The sequence below is a fragment of the Onychomys torridus genome, chromosome 10 (genome assembly GCF_903995425.1).
Source record: "Onychomys torridus chromosome 10, mOncTor1.1, whole genome shotgun sequence".
NCBI classification, from domain to species: Eukaryota; Metazoa; Chordata; class Mammalia; order Rodentia; family Cricetidae; genus Onychomys; species Onychomys torridus.
This window is the reverse complement of record NC_050452.1, coordinates 23,365,399-23,386,270: the sequence shown is the minus strand read 5'-3', so window position 1 is coordinate 23,386,270 and position 20,872 is coordinate 23,365,399. Positions and strand designations below refer to the sequence as shown.

Below are 20,872 nucleotides of genomic sequence, written 5' to 3'. Positions count from 1 at the left end.
GGAAGTGGGTTTTGCGGGGGGGGGGGGGGGTGGGGGGGGCTGGCCCTGCCCACTTGCTGCGGCTCTCTTGCCTGGCTGCTTCAAGTGCTGTTTCCTGCTCCCTGGCCCACAGAGTCTGCTTAACAGTCCTCTGATGGGATCCATGTCCTCCTCAAAGCTCTTTTCAAGCTAGACATAGTAGTACATGCTTGTAATCCCAAGCACTCCAAAGGCTAAGGGCAGGCTGGGGATATAGCTCAGTTGGTAGAGTGCTTGCCCAACATTCATGAAGCCCTGGGTTCAACCCTTAGCACCCCATAAAACCCAGCCACGGTAGCACATGCCTGCAATCCCAACACTCGAAGAAGGATCATAAGTTCAAGGCGGTATCTTACTACATAGCTAGTTTGAGACCAGTCTGGGCTATGTGACACCTTGTATCAACAGCGGTTACGGAAACGGTGTAGTGGTGCATGCTTTTAGCTCCAGCACTCCAGAAGCAGAGGCAGGCGGGTCTCTGAGTTCGAAGCCAGCCTGGTCCACAGAGTGAGTTCCAGGACAGACAGGACTACACAGAGAAACCCTGTCTAAAAAAAAAAAAAAAAAAAAAAGACAAAAAAAAAAGGATGTGAGAGCTGGGGCTGAAGGATCACCATAAAGTCAAGGTCAACAGAGTCAACATAGTGAGTTGAAGGCCTGATATAGCAAGACCCTGTCTCAAAACAGCAGAAGCTCCTGCTCACCACAAGGTTTTTGAGGGTTGGTTTGCAACCTTGACATCACATAACTGGAAGCCCATTGAGATCCCTACCCCTCGTCTCTACCTCTGTTTCTTCTCTTTAACTCTGTAGCCCAAACTGGCCTTCCTTCCGCCTTAGTTCCCTAATGTAGCTAAAATTGTACCAAGCCCAGCAAAAGGGATGATTCTTTTCATTAATAATAATAATAATAATAATAATAATAACGCCGGGTGGTGGTGGCGCACGCCTGTAATCCCAGCACTTGGGAGGCAGAGGTAGGTAGATCTCTGTGAGTTTGAGGCCAGCCTGGTCTACAGAGTGAGATCCAGGACAGGCTCCAAAACTACACAAACTACACAGAGAAACCCTGTCTCAAAACAAAAACAAAAACATTTTATGTGTATGAGTGTTTTGTCTACATGTGTATAAGTGCACTGTGTGCATGCCTGGTGTCTGCAGAAGGCTAGGGAAGTGGACAGTTGTAAGCCACAGTCCTCTGGAGGAGCAGTCAGTGCTCTTAACTCCTGAACCATCTCTCCAGCCCAAGAGATATTTCTTTGCATGGTCATGATTACCCAGCTGTATGTCTGTTACTCCATAGCTTGACATTAGCCAGGGGTGGACACAATAGAGTTTAAATGCTAAAGGCTTCCTGCCTGACCTGCAGATGAGCCAGTGGTGGGTGTTGAGGGATATTTTGATTGCACACTGACATTCCTGAGACTGCCCAATAAAGTTGTATCTTGAATCAAGGGGCAGAGCCAGCAACTAGCGGACCAGAATCAGTCATAGAGAAGCCAGCCAGACACAGACACACAGAATGAGATAGAGGTAAAAGCCACTTGGTAGAACACAGATTAATAAAAATATGGGTTAATTTAAGTTATAAGAGTTAGTTAGCTGGGTGGTGGTGGCTCATGCCTTTAATCCCAGCACATGGGAGGCAGAGCCAGATGGATCTTTGTGCGTTCCAGACCAGCCTGGTCTACAGAGTGAGTTCCAGGACAGCCAGGGCTACACAGAGAAACCCTGTCTCAAAAAAAAAAAAAAAAAAAAAAAAAGAGTTAGTTAGGGACAAGCCATATAGGCCAAGCTTTCATAATGAATAAGAATGTCATTATCTGGGAGCTGGCTGGCAGGACAGAGAAAGACTCATTACAGGTAGGGACTCAGCACCATGTAATTCCTCACCATAGTGACAAGGGAGGGGTGCAGCTTTCTAGTGGGCTAGCCTTTGGTAGGACCCTCTTGCATATACTCGCCTTTGTTTTTCATCCAGGCTCTGAGATAAGACCATACCTCTTGGAGCTCTGGGGCCTCATCTTAGCTCTTATGGGTCTCAGCCCATATTGTTGTGGAATATTCCTTTACACTGTGTGAAGATGTGTCACTGTGATTGGCTTAATAAAGAGCTGAATGGTCAATAGCTAGGCAGGAAGGTTAGGCGGGACTTCTGGGGACAGAGAGGAAGAAAGGTGGGGTTACCAGCTAGATGTGGAGAACACAACACAAGCACTATGAGATGAGGTAATGAGCCACATGACAGAATGTAGATTAAAATAAATGGATTAATTTAAAGTATAAGAGCTAGTGGGACACGCCTAGACTAAGGGCAAGCTTTCATAATAACAAGTCTCATTGTCATTATTTGAGAGCTGGCAGTACAGAGAAAGACTTGCTACACATCATTGAACTTATAGATGAATGATGCACTTAGAAATGGCTAGCCGGTGAATAACAGGATGTTTGGCCAAAGGCATGGTTACCAGGTGTCTTATTCTTCAAGGCTGGATAGCAGGATGTTTGGTGGTTGCCAGGTGTCTTGAGTACTAAAGAGGTGTTTACACTAGTTTGTACCTTGAACCGTGGTGTCCTTCAGAGGGGGAGGTCTTTTGCCTCCCCTGCTTTGTGTATGAAAAGGCCCTGAGACTGTGGTATTGACCCAGAGCCCTCCGGATGCTGTTCTGTGTCTCTGTCTTTTCATTTACATTGTCTATTTTTCATATCTATTATTTCTTAATACTCACTCCTCCATTCAAGACTGTTTGATAGTTGGGCAGGACCTGGCAGTCAGGGCTACATAATAGAGAAAGCTTGTCTCAAAAAAAAAAAAAAAAATCAATAAGAGGAGTTGGGGATTTAGCTCAGTGGTAGAGTGCTTGCCTAGCAAGTGCAAGGCCCTGGGTTCGGTCCTCAGCTCCGGCAAAAAAAAAAAAAAAAAAAAAAAAAAAAAAATATATATATATATATATATACACACACATATATATATCAATAGGAATAAGAATTATTGCTGCTGTTTATGTTCATAAAATTGTTCTTTTGTATCATATGATAGGAGTTATAGCTCATGATAGAATGCTTCCCTAGAATGTTAATGGCCTTAGGTTCAATTTCCAGTAACACACACACACACACACACACACACACACACACACACACACACAAAGAGAAAGTTAAAATTTTCTGGGATCAGTTTACTTGTTATTGCTGAGCATAGTGGCACATGCCTTTAAAGTGCTGCGGGATGCAGGAATCTATCATAAGAACTCAGCTGGTTATGGCAAAGTCACTACCTGGGGGGATTGGGGAATCCCTCCAGAGGAAGCCAAATCCCAAGGAGTTTTTGGTGTTATTTGGCTTGTTATATATCAGCTGTATTCTGTTGTGAAGCTCATGTGTGCCTTCATAGTTTTCCCAATTGACTTTTCCTCATTAGCACTCAGTTTACCTCCTCTTTTCCCACTCCCATTTTGGATGGTTAAAGAAAGCCTGGTGGTCACTGCAGCCTTTATGACCCTGTAGAATTCAAGCCTGGTGACCTTGCTCCACCAGGGGCTTGCTATAACTGGATTCCGGGAGACTTGGGGAGAACGTGGAGAACAGGGGGTGGGGGGACTAGGGGTGGCGGGGCAGAGAAGAGAAAGGAGAATGGAAGAACTAGATGGGTAAGAACTTGAGAGGAACACACTGAGATGGGGAAGAACTAGATTGAAGGGCTAGAAGAGAGTAGTAGAGGAACGAGATGGGAGATGAGGAAGAGTCAGATGGGGAAGACCAAGATGAGGAAGAGCCAGATGAGAGAGAAGGAGATGGGAAAGGAGCTGATAGGGGAAAGAACTAGATGGATGAGAACCTAGAAGGGCAGAACTAGATAAAGGAAATAAGATAGAACCTGGAGGGGACAACAGATAAATGTAAAGAGTAATTGGGCAAGAAAGGAGTGAAATGTGAGAGCAGAATATAAGCTTGTAACTGACACAGAATAATAAAGTGTGTGGACTAAGGAAAAAAAAAAAGAAAGAAAGAAAAGAAATGGCTAGCCGGGGGCTGGAGAGATGGCTCAGCAGTTAAGAGCACTGGCTGCTCTTCCAGAGGACCCGGGTTCAATTCCCAGCACCCACATAGCAGCTCACAACTGTAACTCCAGTTCCAGGGGATCTGACACCTTCACACCAGTGCACATAAAATGAATTTAAATAAATAATTTAAAAAGAAATGGCTAACTGACCACTAAGGTTTCTCTGCGTAGTCCTTCTGATCTCAAGATCTGCCCCAGAGGGCAGCTCTCTCTGCTCCCTTCCCTCATGCTGGGAGGAGGCTAGATGGCAGGTCTCAAATCCCAGTATGAGTTATTTGTGGGTCAACTTTGAGAATTCTTGTATTCACAAATACCTAACAATTGTATTTCTCCGCCCCCCCCCTTTTGGTTTTTCGAGACAGGGTCTCTCTGTGTACCCCTGGCTGTCCTGGAACTCTCTATAGAACAGGCTGGTCTTGAACTCACAGAGATCCGTCTGCCAGTGCTGGGATTAAAGGCATATGCCACCACCGCCTGGCTGACAATTGTATTTCAATCATTTTGTTTGATTTTTTAAAATTATTTGATAATGCAACATACCTAACGAAATTTTAAGTTCTTATCCACCATGTGGTAAAAGCCAGTACCATTAGTGGTAAAATGAGCCACTGGCTCAAAATGGCCCAGATCCAGTACCAGGGCTTTGGCTTCACCTGGGCAGTATAGGGCTCTCAGACAAGGCCCAGCCAGGCTGCATCCTTTTCAGCCTGACATGAAAGCACTCCATCCCCAGCCTCCTGGGGTAGTGCTTTGCTAGGGTTTCCCCAACCTGAGGACTCCCACCCATGGGTTTCATTTCCCCAAACCCCAGGCCTTAAAAAGACCTGGGACTTGTGCTGATTCGATGAAGAACTGACGTGCCTGGGTTCCAGTAAAATCTGAGACACGGAACCCTATAATCGACAGAAATCACCTGTCATGATGTAGTGTGTTTGGGGGTTTTCTTCTCCTAACCACTTAAAAATCCCAAGACCATTCTTAGGTCAGAGATCGACCTGTGGGTGTAGTATTAGACTCTGGCTGTTTCCCCACCCTATCAACACATGACTCAGCTTCTCCCAGCCCGGGGCTTGCACAACCATGTTTGCATTGACTCCCATGACCCACACAGGAGTTACTCCCATTCCACATTATGAAGCCAAGGAAATGACATCACTTAATTCCTTCCTGGACTGAACCAACTCTGGGCCCTTTCAGCACCGAATCTAGAGGCTCCAGTTGTTTTAAGAGAATAGCTGGTCACTCTGGACAGGTTGCAGTCACTTCAAGTTTCCTCATGGCATGGTCCTTATAAAGAATCAGACTAGTAGAACCCAGCAGGCATGTAGACGGACAAAGGGGGTAGGGTCACCACCCACTCGTCTGCTGGGGACTGAGGAAACCCTGGTAGTTTTACTGTCATTTAGCTCAAGGCCAAATTGGTCATCTAAGACGGTGTGTGTGTGCTCATGTGTGCATGTGCACACGTGCACTTCAGGTCTTTGTAGTAATCTCTCCTAAGTTCCTGTTTTTTCCCATAAAACTGAACCACAGCCGTGTGTGTGTGTGTGTGTGTGTGTGTGTGTGTGATTTCTATGTACATTGTGTGAGTTGCCATGTGGGTGCCAGGAATTTGAACCTGAGTCCTCTAGAAGAGCAGTCAGTGCTCTAAACCACTGAGCCATCTCTCCAGCCCCTATTATCTTTTTTTTCCCCCCAGAGCTGAGGACTGAACCCAGGACCTTGCGCTTGCTAGGCAAGTACTCTACCACTGAGCTAAATCCCCAACCCCCCTATTACCTATTTTTAAAGTTTGCGTATGTTGAGTGTGGAGGGGGCTTTGCCTTTTGCCTGCATGTGTGGCAGTATCTATTTGGGTGGGTTTTGTTATGCACAACAGGAACCCGGGGGTCTGGCATCTTTGGGCACTGTTCTATCCACTGTCAGTAGTAATGCAATGTAAGATTTACTCACTGTACCCTCAATGGCTTTTGCCAGGCCTTGCCCACTACATTTCCTGACAATGCCTGTGTGAACTAGCCCTGTGGGCACACCTATGGGTAGACTACACCACTTTGCAGCGGAATAGTTAACCAACGTATTATCACTCTTAGCTTCTTATTCTCCGTTCTGACAACTACTGGTCTACAGAGGTAACATGTATGGGTTTCAAAAACTTAAACATCTTAATGTTTTTATCCCAATGTGTCTGTGCACTTGTACCCAAGGAGGCTGGAAGAGGGTATCGGATCTCAGGGTAGAGCTCCTCATCCCTCTCACTTAGCCGAGGTGACTACCAACCACTCTAGCATGCCTCATTCATTCAATCAAGTGCAAGCCCCAAATGGCCATTCAAAGTCTACCCAGGGATGAGGTGGTAAACGTAAGCACTGTACTCAAGAGGGCATCTGGCCTATAGTGAGCCCCTGCCTCAAAACCAAAGTGCTCCAGCATTTAGAATGGCAAGGGACCTTGGTTCACTTGGACGAGTCTGGCATCAGTCAATTGAACACATGGACATGGAAAGAAATAGGCAAAGAGGAGTCATAGATAAAACTGCATTTATTTATTTTTGTTTTGGAAACTGGGCCTCTTGTAGCCCAGGCTGGCCTTGAACTCATAATCTTCTTGCCTCCAATATCCATGGATTATTACATTCAGATGTCAGAATAACCTTAGGCACAGCCAGATTCTTTATTGAAAAACTGAAGGAGTCTGGGACGACTTCACCACACACACAGCACTGTCCTGACACACAGCAACTTTGGCCAAGAACCAGAACGACTGACTCCTTTCAGAGGGAGGCAAACAGCAGGCTTCAAACCTCATCCAAGATGGCTTTCTTAAGTCTGTTTCCTCATCTGCAGAGATCAGAAGCACCATGGGGTGAAAATTAGGCACCATCACCAAATCAAGGGCTGCTATAAATGCCCACTGCCATGAGGGGCAATCACAAAACCTTACCCAAGTTTCCGATGCTGACTGTACCCAGTGAGCCAAAAGGCCTGTGGCCCACATTTTGCGGCAGCCACACCCATTCCAGCTAGACACAGCATGACCTCATATACACCATGCTTTAATTCAAACCACAAATGTCATCTCCAAGAACCAGGCCCAAGGAGTCCAGATACTGTAAGTTTTGAAATAGTCTTGTAAACTCTAACACAGCTAACCTTTGAGATTTAATCACATGACTTATGGAAAGGCCACAGGTTTGTTTGTTTGGTTTTTTTTTTTGGTTGTGGTTGCTCGTTTTTTGTCTCTGTTACAGCTGACCTATAACTCTTCGTAGACCAAGCTGGCTCCAAACTCCCAAAGATCTGCCTGCCTCCGCCTCCTGAGTGCTGGGATTAAAAAGGTGTGTGCCACCTTGCCAAGCAGTTAAGTACTTTTTAAAAGCCAGGTGACTGATGGACAGTTACCACAAAGGGAAGTGAAGCCTAGGCTTGTTGGTATAGGCCCATAATTCAAACTTTTGGGAGGTGAAAGTGTGAGTCCAAGAGTTCAAAGGCATACTCGGCTATATAGACTTTGAGGCCAGCCTAACTTACAGGAGACACTTCCTAAAAACAGAAACAAAAATCCGGAAGTGACCTGATACTGTCTTCTTGCATCCTTACCCTGTCACAAATTCCACGAAGCAGCCTGATAACTACTCATGTGCCATCTTAGATCTCTTCCAGCTCCGACACCGTGGGTTTCCTAGACTGAAGGAAGAGTCAGTGAGCCGGGAGCCTCAACAGTAAGCTGGGGACCGTCTACATCCTTTACCCTACAGCTCCCACCCCAGAACAGGACACTTCCCTTTAACCCAACCAAGCTTCCCATTCTCTCCAGCAGGCGCTCTGGAAAACAGCACAGCTGTAAGGGTAAAGGTACCAGTTACATTTCAACCTGACAGTTCCACATGGTGGGAGGAGAAAACCAACTCCTGCAAGTTACTTTCTGACCCCCATACACATAGAAGACTCTAAGATTTGGACCAGGAAGTAGTGGAACACCCCTTTAATCCCGGCACTTGGGAGGCAGGTGGATCTGAGTTTGAGGCCAGCCTGGTCTACAGAAATAGGACAACCAAGGCAACACAAAGAAACCCTGTCTTGAAAAAACAAAAAAAAGGATTAAAGACTTAAAAATGAGGACCTGGTATGGTGGCATACACCTTTAATCCCAGCACCTAGGAAACCGAAGCAGGGGAGTCTCTGAGCTCAAGGCAACCCAGGGCCAGTGAGACCCGACATGAAATATGCCAAGCTAAGCATGAAGACACATGCTTACAACCCCAGAACTTTGAGCCATTGAGGCTGAGGCAGGAGGACTGGGAATTCTAGGCCACGCCCCCACCCTGCCTATCTAAGTTTCAGGCCAGCCTAGCCTGTGTCTCTTCTCAAAAACAAGAAACCCCATACCAATGCTCTCCTCTTTGGAGAGGCCTTCCTTAGGTACTGGTACACTGGCCAGGCCGCCGCCACCTGCCGGCATTCAGCCCGACTTTCTTGCCTTCTAAGAACTAACCCCAGGACCTAGTTGCCTGCCTCCCCAGCCCTGGAAATCAGAATCATGTGCTACCTACCACATCTGGAGTGTTATTTGAGTGCTGGAGACCAAACTCTGGCTTCTCATGCGGCGCATTTTGTAACTGTTTTAAGGGTTTAATAGTTTGTACTGACCCTGGAATATAGAAAAAGAATATTCAATGTCTTATTTGCCTCTAGAACCGTGCAAAACTTTTTCACCAGTTAGAAATAAAACGAAGTGAAGCATTTGTAAATTCCATTCACTTGAAATTTACCCACGTGGCAGGTGTCTGATATTGTCTGAAATTTCTATAACCTTGCCCTGGAGAGGGCAGGGCAAGGCCTCAAACCACTTCAAAACTGTTCTGGCAAGCACTGTAGGAATGCACAGGGTCACCACAGACCCAAGCACGCTGGAGGCTTGCTAAGAGCATCACTCAAATCCTGTACCACCCAGACCAAAGTCCTCTGAGAACGCTAGAGGTGAATTAGAGATACTGAGTTTGGCTCCAGATTGCCTCGATTTTGGCTGAGGGAGTAAGGAAGGCTCTCCGGAAATGGCCATCGTATTTGAAAGATTAGACAATACAAGCTGCTACATTAGTCTACGTGACACTAATTTCAGAGTAGGACCACAGAAATCTACGTAATATACATACCTACCTAAACAAACAAAATGGTCTTTTCTTCCTTACTCTTTTCAAGATGTATTTTCGAGGCTGGAGAAAAATTCGACACATTAAGTTAACTTCGATAATGGTTCAGAGCAATGAGGGCCCAGTTCCCGACAGGCAGAGCCAGGCTTTCACAACTGACTTACCAGGACATCTTCCAGAAGAGTTTGGTCAGCCCTTCCACGCTGTGGGTCCATCCACCCGGTTTCGATGTCCACCTAGGAAGGGGGACAAGACACATTCAGCCCCGGCCTGTGCCTATCACCCAACTCTAACCCCTCAACACGCTCTCCCGTGACAGAATCTCTCTAGAGGGTAACTTCCATGCTTCGGCAGGGCTCGCTGAGGTTTGGAACGAGTCTCCCCAGAATCAGTCCTAAGTTACCCGGTGGCACGTGTCCCCCTCCCCAGCGGAAACTGCCCCTCCTCTACCGTAGCCTGACCTGCCTCCCGCCGCCGAGCCCTGCGATCCCTACCTGGCCTCAGAATAGCCCGGCATGGCCCCTGGTCCCTGATGGCGGTCGATGCAGAAGACGTGAGCGCAGAAGCGAAGACGAGCGAGGACCCGCCAGCAATGGCTGCCAGCCGCGCACGCGCACGCAGGTGTAGAGCGGCGAGCCACGCAGCACCTGACGTCACCGCGCAGCCCCTCCCCGAAGCCGTGTGCGCGGGCTCCAGGACGCTGACGTCAGCGGGCCCAGGGCGTGGCCTCGAGCGCGGGCTTTGAGTGTTGGCCACGCCCTGGTGGTGGCGGGCGGTCCCAGGCTGTACTGAGGCTGGGCGGCTGTCTTCTGTATCTTCTCCCCTTCCGATCCGGGTACCCCAGCCACGGGCTGGAACGGGATCGAGCCCAGGCAGCCCGGGCTGTCCCATTGGGGCGCGTGCCCCGGCTGGGCAAGACATGGACGCGGGGCCCTCGGATGGATCAACGCTTGGAAACTGATGTGCAATGGACCAGTAAAACAAAAAAACAGGCAGGGAAGAAAACCATTTCTACCAGAATTTTCATTTTCTCTTCTTTTAAAATATAAGCCTGCTTTTTTTTTTTTTTTTCTTCAAACACGGACAGCTTCATGAATTTGCTAGTTGAATGAAAAAAGAAATAAAAAGGAAAAGACATGACTGCTCCTAGGTATGGTGGAGGAGAAGGAATATTCGTGGCCCAGGAAGGTGGATCAGCAGCCAAAGGCCCTTGCCACTGAGTTCGAACCCCAGAGACCGTATGGTGGGGGAAAACCAACTCCAGCAAGTTGTTCCCTCATCTCTGAAGGGACTCCAGCTGGCTTGAGCATGGCGAGCATGGCTCTGGCAGGCCTTGCCCTTCCACCATCCCCTCTGCTAGCCCCAAGGTCTGGTCCCTCACTTAGCACCTCCTCCTCCTGAGGCTGACCACCAAGGTCCAGTATCAGCATCGAAGTCCAGCCGTCGGAAGCCCCTTTGGCTCACCTAATTAACATGGCCAATTAAAATTAAACACCCTTTGTACCTTTATAAACTGCCATTTTCCTAGGTGCCACGCCTGTCTCCTCTCTATCCAGAGGCAGTCCTTTGTCCCTGCCCCCTTTCCTTGGTCCCCTCCCCCTTCTCCCTAGTCCTCTGCCTTCTGTCTTTGTCTCTTACTCAGCCCTCTGTCCCTGGGGCAAATGAATCTCTTTTGTGCCAAGAACTTGGTATTGAGGATCCCGAATCAATACTTTAACTTTCGGTCTTCACTTGTGGGTTGTGGCCTGTGTATGCCCACCCACATATTAGACACACACACACACACACACACACACACACACACACACACTGTAAAAATAGAAATTATTCTTGGAGCTGTAAGGATGGCTCAGTGAAGAGCACTCGCCAGCCAGGTGATGGTGGCGCACGCCTTTAATCCCAGCACTCGGGTGGCAGAGCAGGCAGATCTCTGAGTTCAAGGCCAGCCTGGTCTACAGAGGGAGTTCCAGGACACGCAGTGGTACACAGAGAAATCCTGTCTTGAAAAACAAAAACAGGGCTGGAGAGATGGCTCAGAGGTTAAGAGCACTGGCTGTTCTTCCTGAGGTCCTGAGTTCAATTCTCAGCAACTACATGGTGGCTCACAACCATCTGTAATGAGATCTGGTGCCCTCTTCTGGCCTGCAGGTGTATACCATGCAGGCAGAACATTGTATTCATAATAAGTAAATAAATCTAAAAAAAAAAAAAGAAAGAAAGAAAAAGAAAAACAAAAATAAGCAAAAGAGCACTTGCCCCTCCCTCTTCTAGAGGATCCAGGTTCAATTCCCAGCACCCACATGGTGGCTCACAATTATTTTTAACTCCAATTCCTGGGGATCTACACGTTCAGGTATCTGGGATTACAAACCTGTGCCACCTGGCCCAGCTGGAATTCATCTCTTCAAAATGTAGTTGCCACAGTGGTCTGGGCCCTTCCCCATCAATCATTAATTAAGAAAATGCCCTACAGCCAGATCTTTTTTGTTTTGTTTTGTTTTGTTTTTCGAGACAGGGTTTCTCTGTGTAGCTTTGCACCTTTCCTGGAACTCACTCTGTAGACCAGGCTGGCCTCGAGCTCACAAAGATCTACCTGCCTCTGCCTTCTGAGCACTGGGATTAAAGGCATGTGCCACCACCGCCCTGCTTGTTTTTGTTTTTTAAGACAGAGCTTCTCTGTGTAACAGCCAGAGCTGCCCTAGAACTCACTCTGTAGACCAGGCTGGCCTCAAACTCACAGAGACCCATTTGCCTCTGCTTCCCGAGTCCTGGGATTAATGGCGTGCACCACCACCACCCTGTGCTACAGTCAGATCTTATGGTGACACTGTTTTTGCTCCTTTACTCTTTACTCTTTTGGGGGGGCCCAGCACCCAGCTCCCAAATAAATCATGCACAGAGGCTTAATCTTAATTATAAATGCCCGGCCTTAGCTTGGCTTATTTCTTGCCACTATTAAGACACCCAGCCCTTCCATGGTGGAACATGTTATTCAAGGTTGCTTGAATCCATGGTTTTCCATCATGGTCACACAAACTTTCTTATTTCCTTTAAAGAGTTGTTATTTCCAGGAAAAGGCGCAAAGCTACACAGAGAAACCCTGTTTCGGAAAAAAAAAAAATATATTGTAAGCCATCTTGGCTAAAACCGCTGTTCCAGAGTCAAAGTACTAATTTCTTTTCCTCTCTCTCTCTCTCTCTTTCTTTTCTTTTTTCTTTTTGGTCAGGCATATATCTGTAGGAAACCAGAATATTCCACCTCCAGATATAATTACAGAGACCATGGATTGTTTTTTGGTTTTTTGAGACAGGGTTTCTCCATGTAGTTTTGGTGCCTGTCCTGGATCTCGCTCTGTAGACCAGGCTGGCCTTGGACTCACAGAGATCCACTTGACTCTGCCTCCCGAGTGCTGAGATTAAAGACATGCACCACCACCGCCAAACTTTTTTTTTTTTTTTTTTTTTTTTGGTTGAGATCATGGACTTTCTTTTTATATTTACAGGATAAAATAAAATCATAGATCAAGGCTCTTTTCTAATCTGTTGCAGTTTGGATGAACATGTGTCACATAGGTGTGTATATTTGAACAAGTGTCTCTAGTGGTCAATGCTGTTTGGGGAGGCTTAGGAGGTATGGTTCAATCTTGGAGGAAGTATGTCCTGGAGGAGAGCTTTGAGAGTTTTAAAACTCCTGCCATTTCTGGTTTGTCCTCTCTGCCTTGTGCTTGTAGTTCAAGATGTGAGCTCTCTGCTTCCGGCTCCGGCCTCCAGGCTTATTCCTGTCTCCCCACCACTGTAGTGATGGACTTTTATCCCTCTGGAACCATGCACCCAAATAAATTCTTCTTTCTATAAGTTGCCTTGCTCATGATGTTTTACCACAGTATCAGAAAAGTAACTAATATAAAACCATTGGTAGAAACATCAGGGGAGCAGATTGTATCAGTTGTTTTTTTGGGACAAGGTCCTATGTAGCCTGGGCTAGCCTTGAACTTGCTATGACCTTGAATTACTGGTCCTCCTGCCTCTGGTCCTAAGCAGATTGCATGAGTGTGCTCTCTGCCTGGCCTCTTTTGCTCAGTGTAGCTAGAAATCAAAAGTAGGCAAAGTGCAGCTTCCTTAGTGTTAGCAGCTCTCAGCTCTTAGTGGCGGTCCACTACTCTTCCAGCATCCAGAGCTGGAATCTGCAGTCTTCCTGGAAGCTGGCGCCAGCAGCTCTTCCTGCTGTTTTCTAACAGACTCTTCTAGGAGCTTCAGCTACAGCAATCGGAGACAGGCTGGCACCTACTCAGGGCTAATAGTCTTGGATGTTATCAACTCCTTAATGTTAATGAGAGCAACCTGCTTGACCTGAGATAGAAATCACAAACAGGCAAAATAAAACCATCCCAAAGTGGCTTTGGCTATGATGGATGCTCAGTGCACAGACTGGAGGCGTCCCTGGATTGGCCAGTGATGCTGAGAGGGGTGTGTTTTTTTACTCACTCACTTTGGTATTTGGAGACAAGTTATCACTCTGTAGTCCTGGGTGGACTGAAACTCACCAGGCATTGGTCTCAAACACATCAAAAGCTGTGGTGATATTTTATGTGTGCACCCCAATAAAGCTTATCTGGGGATCAGAGGAAAAAGCCAGCCACTATACTAAACACAGAGGTCAGGCAGTGGTAGCACACACCTTTAATCCTAGCATTCTGTAGGCAGAGAGATGGATCTCCTAAATTCAAGGCTACCCTGGGAACAGAGCCAGGCGTGGTGGCACACATCTTTAATCCCAGTGCTAGTTAACCATAGAGGTCTGGAAGTCTGGACAGACAGACAGGAAGTGATAGAGCTGGGTGAAAAGAGGAAGTAATCAAGCTAGGCAGAGAGAGGAAGTAAAATGGCAGAGCATGGAAAGGTATGTAGGTGTGAGTATACAGGAAGTAGCCCTCTCTGGAGGCTGAGGAGGTTGGCTGTGCTTATTCTATCCCTCTGATCTTCCAGCTTTCACCCCAATATCTGGCTCTGGGTTTCTTCTTAATGAGACTGTTTAGCAATTCATCTTACAAAAGGCTGCACGTGGTAGCGCACACCTTTAATCTCAGCACTGAAAGGTAGAGGCAGGCAGATCTCTGTGAGTTCCAGGCCAGCATGGTCTACAGAGTGAGTTCCAGGCCAGACCCCATCTCAAGCAAGCAAGCAAGCAAACAAGAAGAAAAAAATGAACAATACAACATTAATTCTTCTGCCTAAGCCTCTAAAGTGCTGGGATCATAGGTGTGGGTCTAGCAGGCTCGCTAGGAGAACCTGCTATATAGGCACAAAGAGCAGGTCCACATGAAAGCAAGGGCAGCAGTCTCCTGCCTGGTAACCACAGACCTCCCGTGGGACGGTGCCGATCTGTACAAGTGTACTCAGCCTCTTGTCCAGAACATTATGGGGTGGTGGTGTCCCCTCACAGACTGCTATAGGGACATCTAAAGTGGCTGTAGAGGGGTAGAGTCATCTGGAAAAGCAACAGAGTATCCAAAGAGCCGCAACCAAAGCAAAATCTTTCTTGGCGGTCATGGTAGGGTATCTGAGGTAGCCATAGCTGGGACAAAGTCTTCTTCCAAGATGGCTGCGAGGCATTTAGGACCTTTGAGGCTCTCATGATGGTGGTTTGACCAGACCAGGCCAAAGAAGCTCCTCTTAGCTGCCCTTCCACGTGTGGTTTCACCTGGAGGGATGAGAAACCATGTGGTAGTCATTAGTTCTGGCTAGCCCCCCAAGCCCTGGCTATAGGACCCTTCTATTTCACCTTACCTTCAGAGCTGCTTCTGAAGAAATATCTCCAACATGGTTAAATATAGTATGATAGGGGGGCTGGAGAGATGGCTCAGAGGTTAAGAGCACTGCTTGCTCTTCCAGAGGTCCTGAGTTCAATTCCCAGCGCCCACATGGTGGCTCACAACCATCTGTAATGAGATCTGGTGCCCTCTTCTGGCCTGAAGGATATGTGCAGATAGAACACTGTGTACATAATAAATAAATACATCTTTAAAAAATATATATATAGTATGATATAACTAGGAATGAATCGGAGGATAATATAACTGCAGGAGTCGGAGGATGGAGAAACCACATCCAGAGATGGAAAATGTGGCAGAGCTGATGTGGCAGAGCTGGGTGACAAAGTCCAACAGCCGCTTTTACCAGGAGTCCAACAAGGTTGCTTTCATTAACCTGCTACAGCCAAGAAGAGCACCTCAAATGGACAGGCTGGCTCTTGCTTGGGGAAATGGAGCAGAGGTTTGAAAACCTTGGGCTTCTGAAAGGAAGAGAAGGATCAGCTCCAGATTGTGGACCTCATGAAGGGGCAGCCTGGTGATTGGGTAGCTTGGCCACTTTTGTTCAAGACGTCCAAGCAATGAAACAGGGTAGGGAATTTTTTGGTAAGAAGGCAGGATTCAGTGGCTGGAGAGGTGGCGTGGTGGGTAAAGGGGCTTGCTGCCAATCCTGAGACTTGAATTCAATCTCTGGAAACCATAAGCATGGAAGGAAAGAACAGACTCCGCAAGTTTTCTTTCAACCTGTACACGTTCTCTGTGGCACACACACACATTAAATAAATAAATGTGTAAGAAGGAAAGGAAAGAAAGTAAAAGAAAAAAGGGGCAATCAGCCAGGCTGATAATCCCAGCATTTGTGAGGGAGAGGAGGAAGGGTCAAAGATTCAGTGTCTGCTTTGGCCAAGTATCAGGCTTGAGATTAGCTCTGACTCCAAGAAGAAACAGGAAAGCAGAAATCACCAAAAACAAGGCTATTCTGCAACGGTGCCTTGGGAGCAATGAGACTGTGTTATGATCCTGTTTTCATTGGTGTGTTATGACACCAGTCCCTTAAACAATCAGACCATTTATACATCTGGGAGTCTGACCCACAACCTGCAATAGGTTGCACAAGGAACCAACCCTCAGCTACAGTCATTGGCACAGGAAGCCTGTAAGTCAGACTTGCAGGAAGTCACGTGTTCTCTGGTGACAATCAAAGAAGTCAATCAATCTATAACTTCTGTGCCAATTCCAAATATTCAGGACCTGATTAATAATTGGCAGCTTCCCTAATTTATGCCCTGGCTTCCAATTTAACCAACTACAAGAAGACATCTATGCTTTCTTAACCAAAATTTTGAGGTGCCCACAATGGACAGACCTTAACCAAATGTGTGAACAGGTGCCCACAGTGGACAGACCTAATCCAGTGTGTGAACAGGTGCACACAGTGGACAGACCTAACCCAGTGTGTGAACAGGTGCACACAGTGGACAGACCTAACCCAGTGTGTGAACAGGTGCACACAGTGGACAGACCTGACCCAGTGTGTGAACACAGGACAGATTTTAAGTTTCTTTTTTTCTTTTTTCTTCCTTCCTTCTTTCCTTCCTTCCTTCCTTCCTTCCTTCCTCTTCTTCTTCTTCTTCTTTTGAGACAGGGTTTCTCTGTGTAGCTTTGCGCCTTTCCTGGAACTCACTTTGTAGACCAGGCTGGCTTCGAACTCACAGAGATCTGCCTGCCTCTGCCTCCCATGTGCTGGTATTAAAGGTGTGTGCCACCACTGCCCAGCAAGATTTTAGGTTTCTAATTAGTGCTTTCTCCTCCTTCTCTGCCTCATTCTTGTTTTTTTTTTTTTTAATTAATTAATTAATTAATTTGTTTGTTTATTTATAGACAGAGACTTGTTATGTAACCCCCACTGGCCTCAGACCTCAAACTCAGGGCAATCCTTCTCTTTAGTCTCTTGAGTTCTGGGGTTATAGGTGTAAGCCATTAAGGTGTTGTGGAATATTATTTTACCTATGTAAAATGTATTACATTGTGTGTGCTGCAGAATATTACTTTAACTGTGTAAAGGTGTGTTACATTTGTTTATGCTGCATTTGTTTAATGATGTAAGGATGTGTGTTTAACTATGTAAAGATGTGTTGCATTTGTTTCACCTTGCCTGCCAGTGGTACCTGATTGGTCTAATAAAGAGCTGAATGTCCAATAGCTAGGCAGGAGAAGGATAGGCAGGACTGGCAGGCAAAGAGAATAAATAGGAGAAGGAATCTAGGCTTGAGAGGGGAACAAGGGAAGGAGGAAGAAGAGAGAACAGGGAAGAAAGAGAGGGACATGCCTGGAGCAAGAAGCCAGGCAGCTGCCAGCCAGCCACAAACACAGAAAGTAAGAAACACAGAAGGAAAGAAAAGTAAAAAGCCCTGAGGGAGAAGGTAGATAAGAGAAACAGGTTAATTTAAGTTAAAAGAGTTATCTAGAGGGCTGGAGAGATGGCTCAGAGGTTAAGAGCACTGCCTGTTCTTCTAGAGGACCTGAGTTCAATTCCTAGCAACCACATGTAATGAGATCTGGTGCCCTCTTCTGGAGTGCAAGCACACATGCCGAAAGAATACTGTATACATAACAAATAAATATTAAAAAAAAAAAAAAAGAGTTAGCTAGAAATGAGCCTAGCACTTACAACTAATAAGCCAAGCACTTATAATAAGAAGTCTCCGTGTCATGACTTGGGACCTGGTTGGTGCCTGGTAAGGCAAGGCTATTGGGAGCACAGCTCAAAGGCCCTTATGCTCACAGCTGTCCAGGAAAACCAGCAATGTTAGCACACAGGATTATCTTCTCAAAGGAAAAGATATAAAACCTGTTCTTCCATCCAGAAAGCTGGGAACTGGTGATCTTTATTATCTGTTCGGCCAGGCCATATCAAGCTCCTATAGCCAGGACTGGAGATACCTAGTAATCTAAATGACCCTTATGGCCAAGGGCTCCCCAAGCTCCCACAACCAAGATCGGAGATACCTAACAGTCTAAATGACCCTTACATTACCTGTACAGCCCTGGACTCCCCCAAGCTGCCACAACCTGGACCAGATGTGGCTAATAGCCCAAATGACTTGGGCCATTAAGTTAGTACAGGTAGCCTATCTCTAGAACCCATCTTCTCGGAAGAAATCACATGTACTCTGTGTTGAGTCCTGATGTAATTATGCTTTCCTGTGCACCAGGATTGTATTATACCAGAACATTTTTATTTTCCCAAATTATACTATGTTTAAATATACTGATAATAAACCCCCTGGCATCAGACTCTGTAGAAATTTTGTTTGTTTTTGTTTTCCAAGACAGGATTTCTCTGTGTAACAGTCCAGGCTATGGTGGAACAACTTGCTTTGTAGATCAGGTTGGCCTTGAACTCGTAGAGATCTGCCTGCCTCTGCCTTCTGAATACTGGGACTAAAGATGTGCACCACTACCGCCGGGCTAGAAGTTTTGATCAGGTCTATACAGTCAGTCTGAACTGAGTTATTATTCTCACCTCTTCGAGGTTCATTCCTATGAGCATGTCTTCAGGATCCCCTTCACAAGCCCACTTTTTTTTGAGCTGAGGATTGAACCCAGGGCCCTGTGCTTGCTAGGCAAGTGCTCTACCACTGAGCTAAATCCCCGACCCAACAAGCCCACTTTTTAAAAAAATTAATTTATTTTATGTGCATTGGTGTTTTGCCATGGATGTCAGGTCCCCTGAGACTGGAATCACAGACAGTTGCGAGCTACCATGTGGGTGCTGGGAATTGAACCTAGGTCCTCTGGAAGAGTAGTCAGTGCTCTTAACCACTGAGCCATCTCTCCAGCCCCCACAAGCCTACCTTTAGGACGTTTTTTTATAAGATCTTTATTGACAGATGATTTACATAGTATGCAATTTTCCTGTTTGCACAATTTGATAGACTTTAGTCCAACATTCTTTTTTTTTCTTTTTCTTTTCTTTTTTTTATTATTATATTTGTGTTTTAATTTTACACATCAGCCATGGGTTCCCCTGTCCTCCCCCTTCCCACTCCCATCCCCGCCTTCCCCCAAGCCCCTCCCCTCCATTCCCATCTCCTCCAGGGCCAAGACTCCCCTGGGGATTCTTTTCAACCTGGTGGATTCAGTACAGGCAGGTCCAGTGCCCTCCTTCCAGACTGAGCAAAGTGTCCCTGTGTAAGCCCAAGGTTCCAAACAGCCAGCTCATGCACTAAGGACAGGTCCAGGTCCCACAGCCTGGATGCCTCCCAAACAATTCAAGCTATTCAATTGTCTCACTTATCCAGAGGGCCTGATCCAGTTGGGGGCTCCACAGCTTTTGGTTCATAATTCATGTGCTTCCATTCGTTTGGCTATTTGTCCCTGTGCTTTTTCCAATCTTGGTCTCAACAATTCACGCTCTTACAGTCCCTCCTCTTTCTCGACAATTGGACACCTGGAGCTCCACCTGGGGCCTGGCTGAGGATCTCTGCATCCACTTCCATCAGTTATTGGATGAGAGTTCCAGCACGACTGTTAGGGTGTTTGGCCATCTGATCACCAGACTAGGTCAGATCAGGCTTTCTCTCGACCATTGCAAGCAGTCTACAGAGGATGTATCATTGTGGATTTCTGGGGACCTCTCCAGCACTCTGCCTATTCCTGTTCTCATGTGGTCTTCATTTACCATGGTCTGTTATTCCTTGTTCTCCCTTTCTGTTCTTGATCCAGCTGGGATCTCCTGCTCCCCTAAGCTTTCTTTCCCTCAAACCTTGCCCTTCATTACTCCCACTGTTGTCCAGGTTGTTCATGTAGATCTCATCCATTTCTCTGTCATTGGGTGATCCCTGGGTCTTTCCTAGGGACCCGTTTTTTTTAGGTAGCCTCCCTGGAGTTGTGTAGCAGTCTAGTCATCTTTGTTTTACATCTAGTATCCTCTTATGAGTGAGTACATACCATGTTTGTCCTTCTGAGTCTGGATAACCTCACTCAGGTTGATTTTTTCTAGATCAATCCATTTGCCTGCAAACCTCATGATGTCATTGTTTTTCTCTGCTGAGAAGCACTCCATTGTGTATATGTACCATATTTTCTTTATCCATTCTTCAGTTGAAGGGTATCTAGGTTGTTTCCAGGTTCTGGCTATTACAAACAATGCTGATATGAACATAGCTGAGCAAATGCCCTTGTGGTATGATCGAGCAATCCTTGGGTATATGCCCAACAGTGCTACAGCTGGGTCTTGGGGGAGATTGATTCCCAATTTTCTAAGGAAGCACCATATTGATTTCCAAAGTGGCTGTACAAGCTTGCATTCCCACCAGCAGTGGAGGAGAGTTCCCCTTGCTCCACATCCTCTCCAGCATAAGTTGTCTTCTGTGTTTTTGATCTTAGCCATTCTGGTAGTCCAACATTCTTATAGGCCCAAGACACCATCACCACTTCCTGTTTTAGAACATCGCTGTCTTCAATTTCTTTCTTTCCCCCCCTTTTTTTTTTTTTGATACCAAATGCCATTTATTGAAGGAGGGAGGAGGTCTTAAATACAGGCTTACAGCACAATGGGAGAACCCCGGAGGGCAGAAGTTCAGTTTTGATGTTTTACAATCTTGCATCTAAGCTGTTAATGCCCAATATGCAGGATACACAGACAAGGAACTTCCCTTAAGCATTCAGAAGGGTGGAATCTCCCAGGGAATTAGCATAGGGAGGATATCAAGGTCAAGGTCAGCAAACAAGGCAACAGTTACCCAAAATGGGGGCCAGGGTCCTACAGGTCCCCACCCTTTTACTAAAAAATGAGCTTCTGAGTTAGGTTGGTGTGTCAGGCAGGG

At 46.4% G+C, this 20,872-nt stretch overlaps 1 long non-coding RNA gene and 1 other non-coding gene across 2 annotated transcripts; both read right to left on the bottom strand.

Moving 5' to 3' along the window:
* Positions 1-6,635: 6,635 nt before the first annotated feature.
* Positions 6,636-9,860, bottom strand: LOC118592260. The gene is made up of 6 exons (XR_004946059.1): positions 9,727-9,860; positions 9,397-9,468; positions 9,240-9,295; positions 8,633-8,730; positions 7,680-7,766; positions 6,636-6,920 (listed from the first exon to the last, which is right to left on the bottom strand). It is a non-coding gene; the product is annotated as an uncharacterized LOC118592260 (long non-coding RNA).
* On the bottom strand, positions 8,871-9,003 carry LOC118592635. The gene has a single exon (XR_004946101.1). It is a non-coding gene; the product is annotated as a small nucleolar RNA SNORA9 (small nucleolar RNA).
* Positions 9,861-20,872: the final 11,012 nt, after the last annotated feature.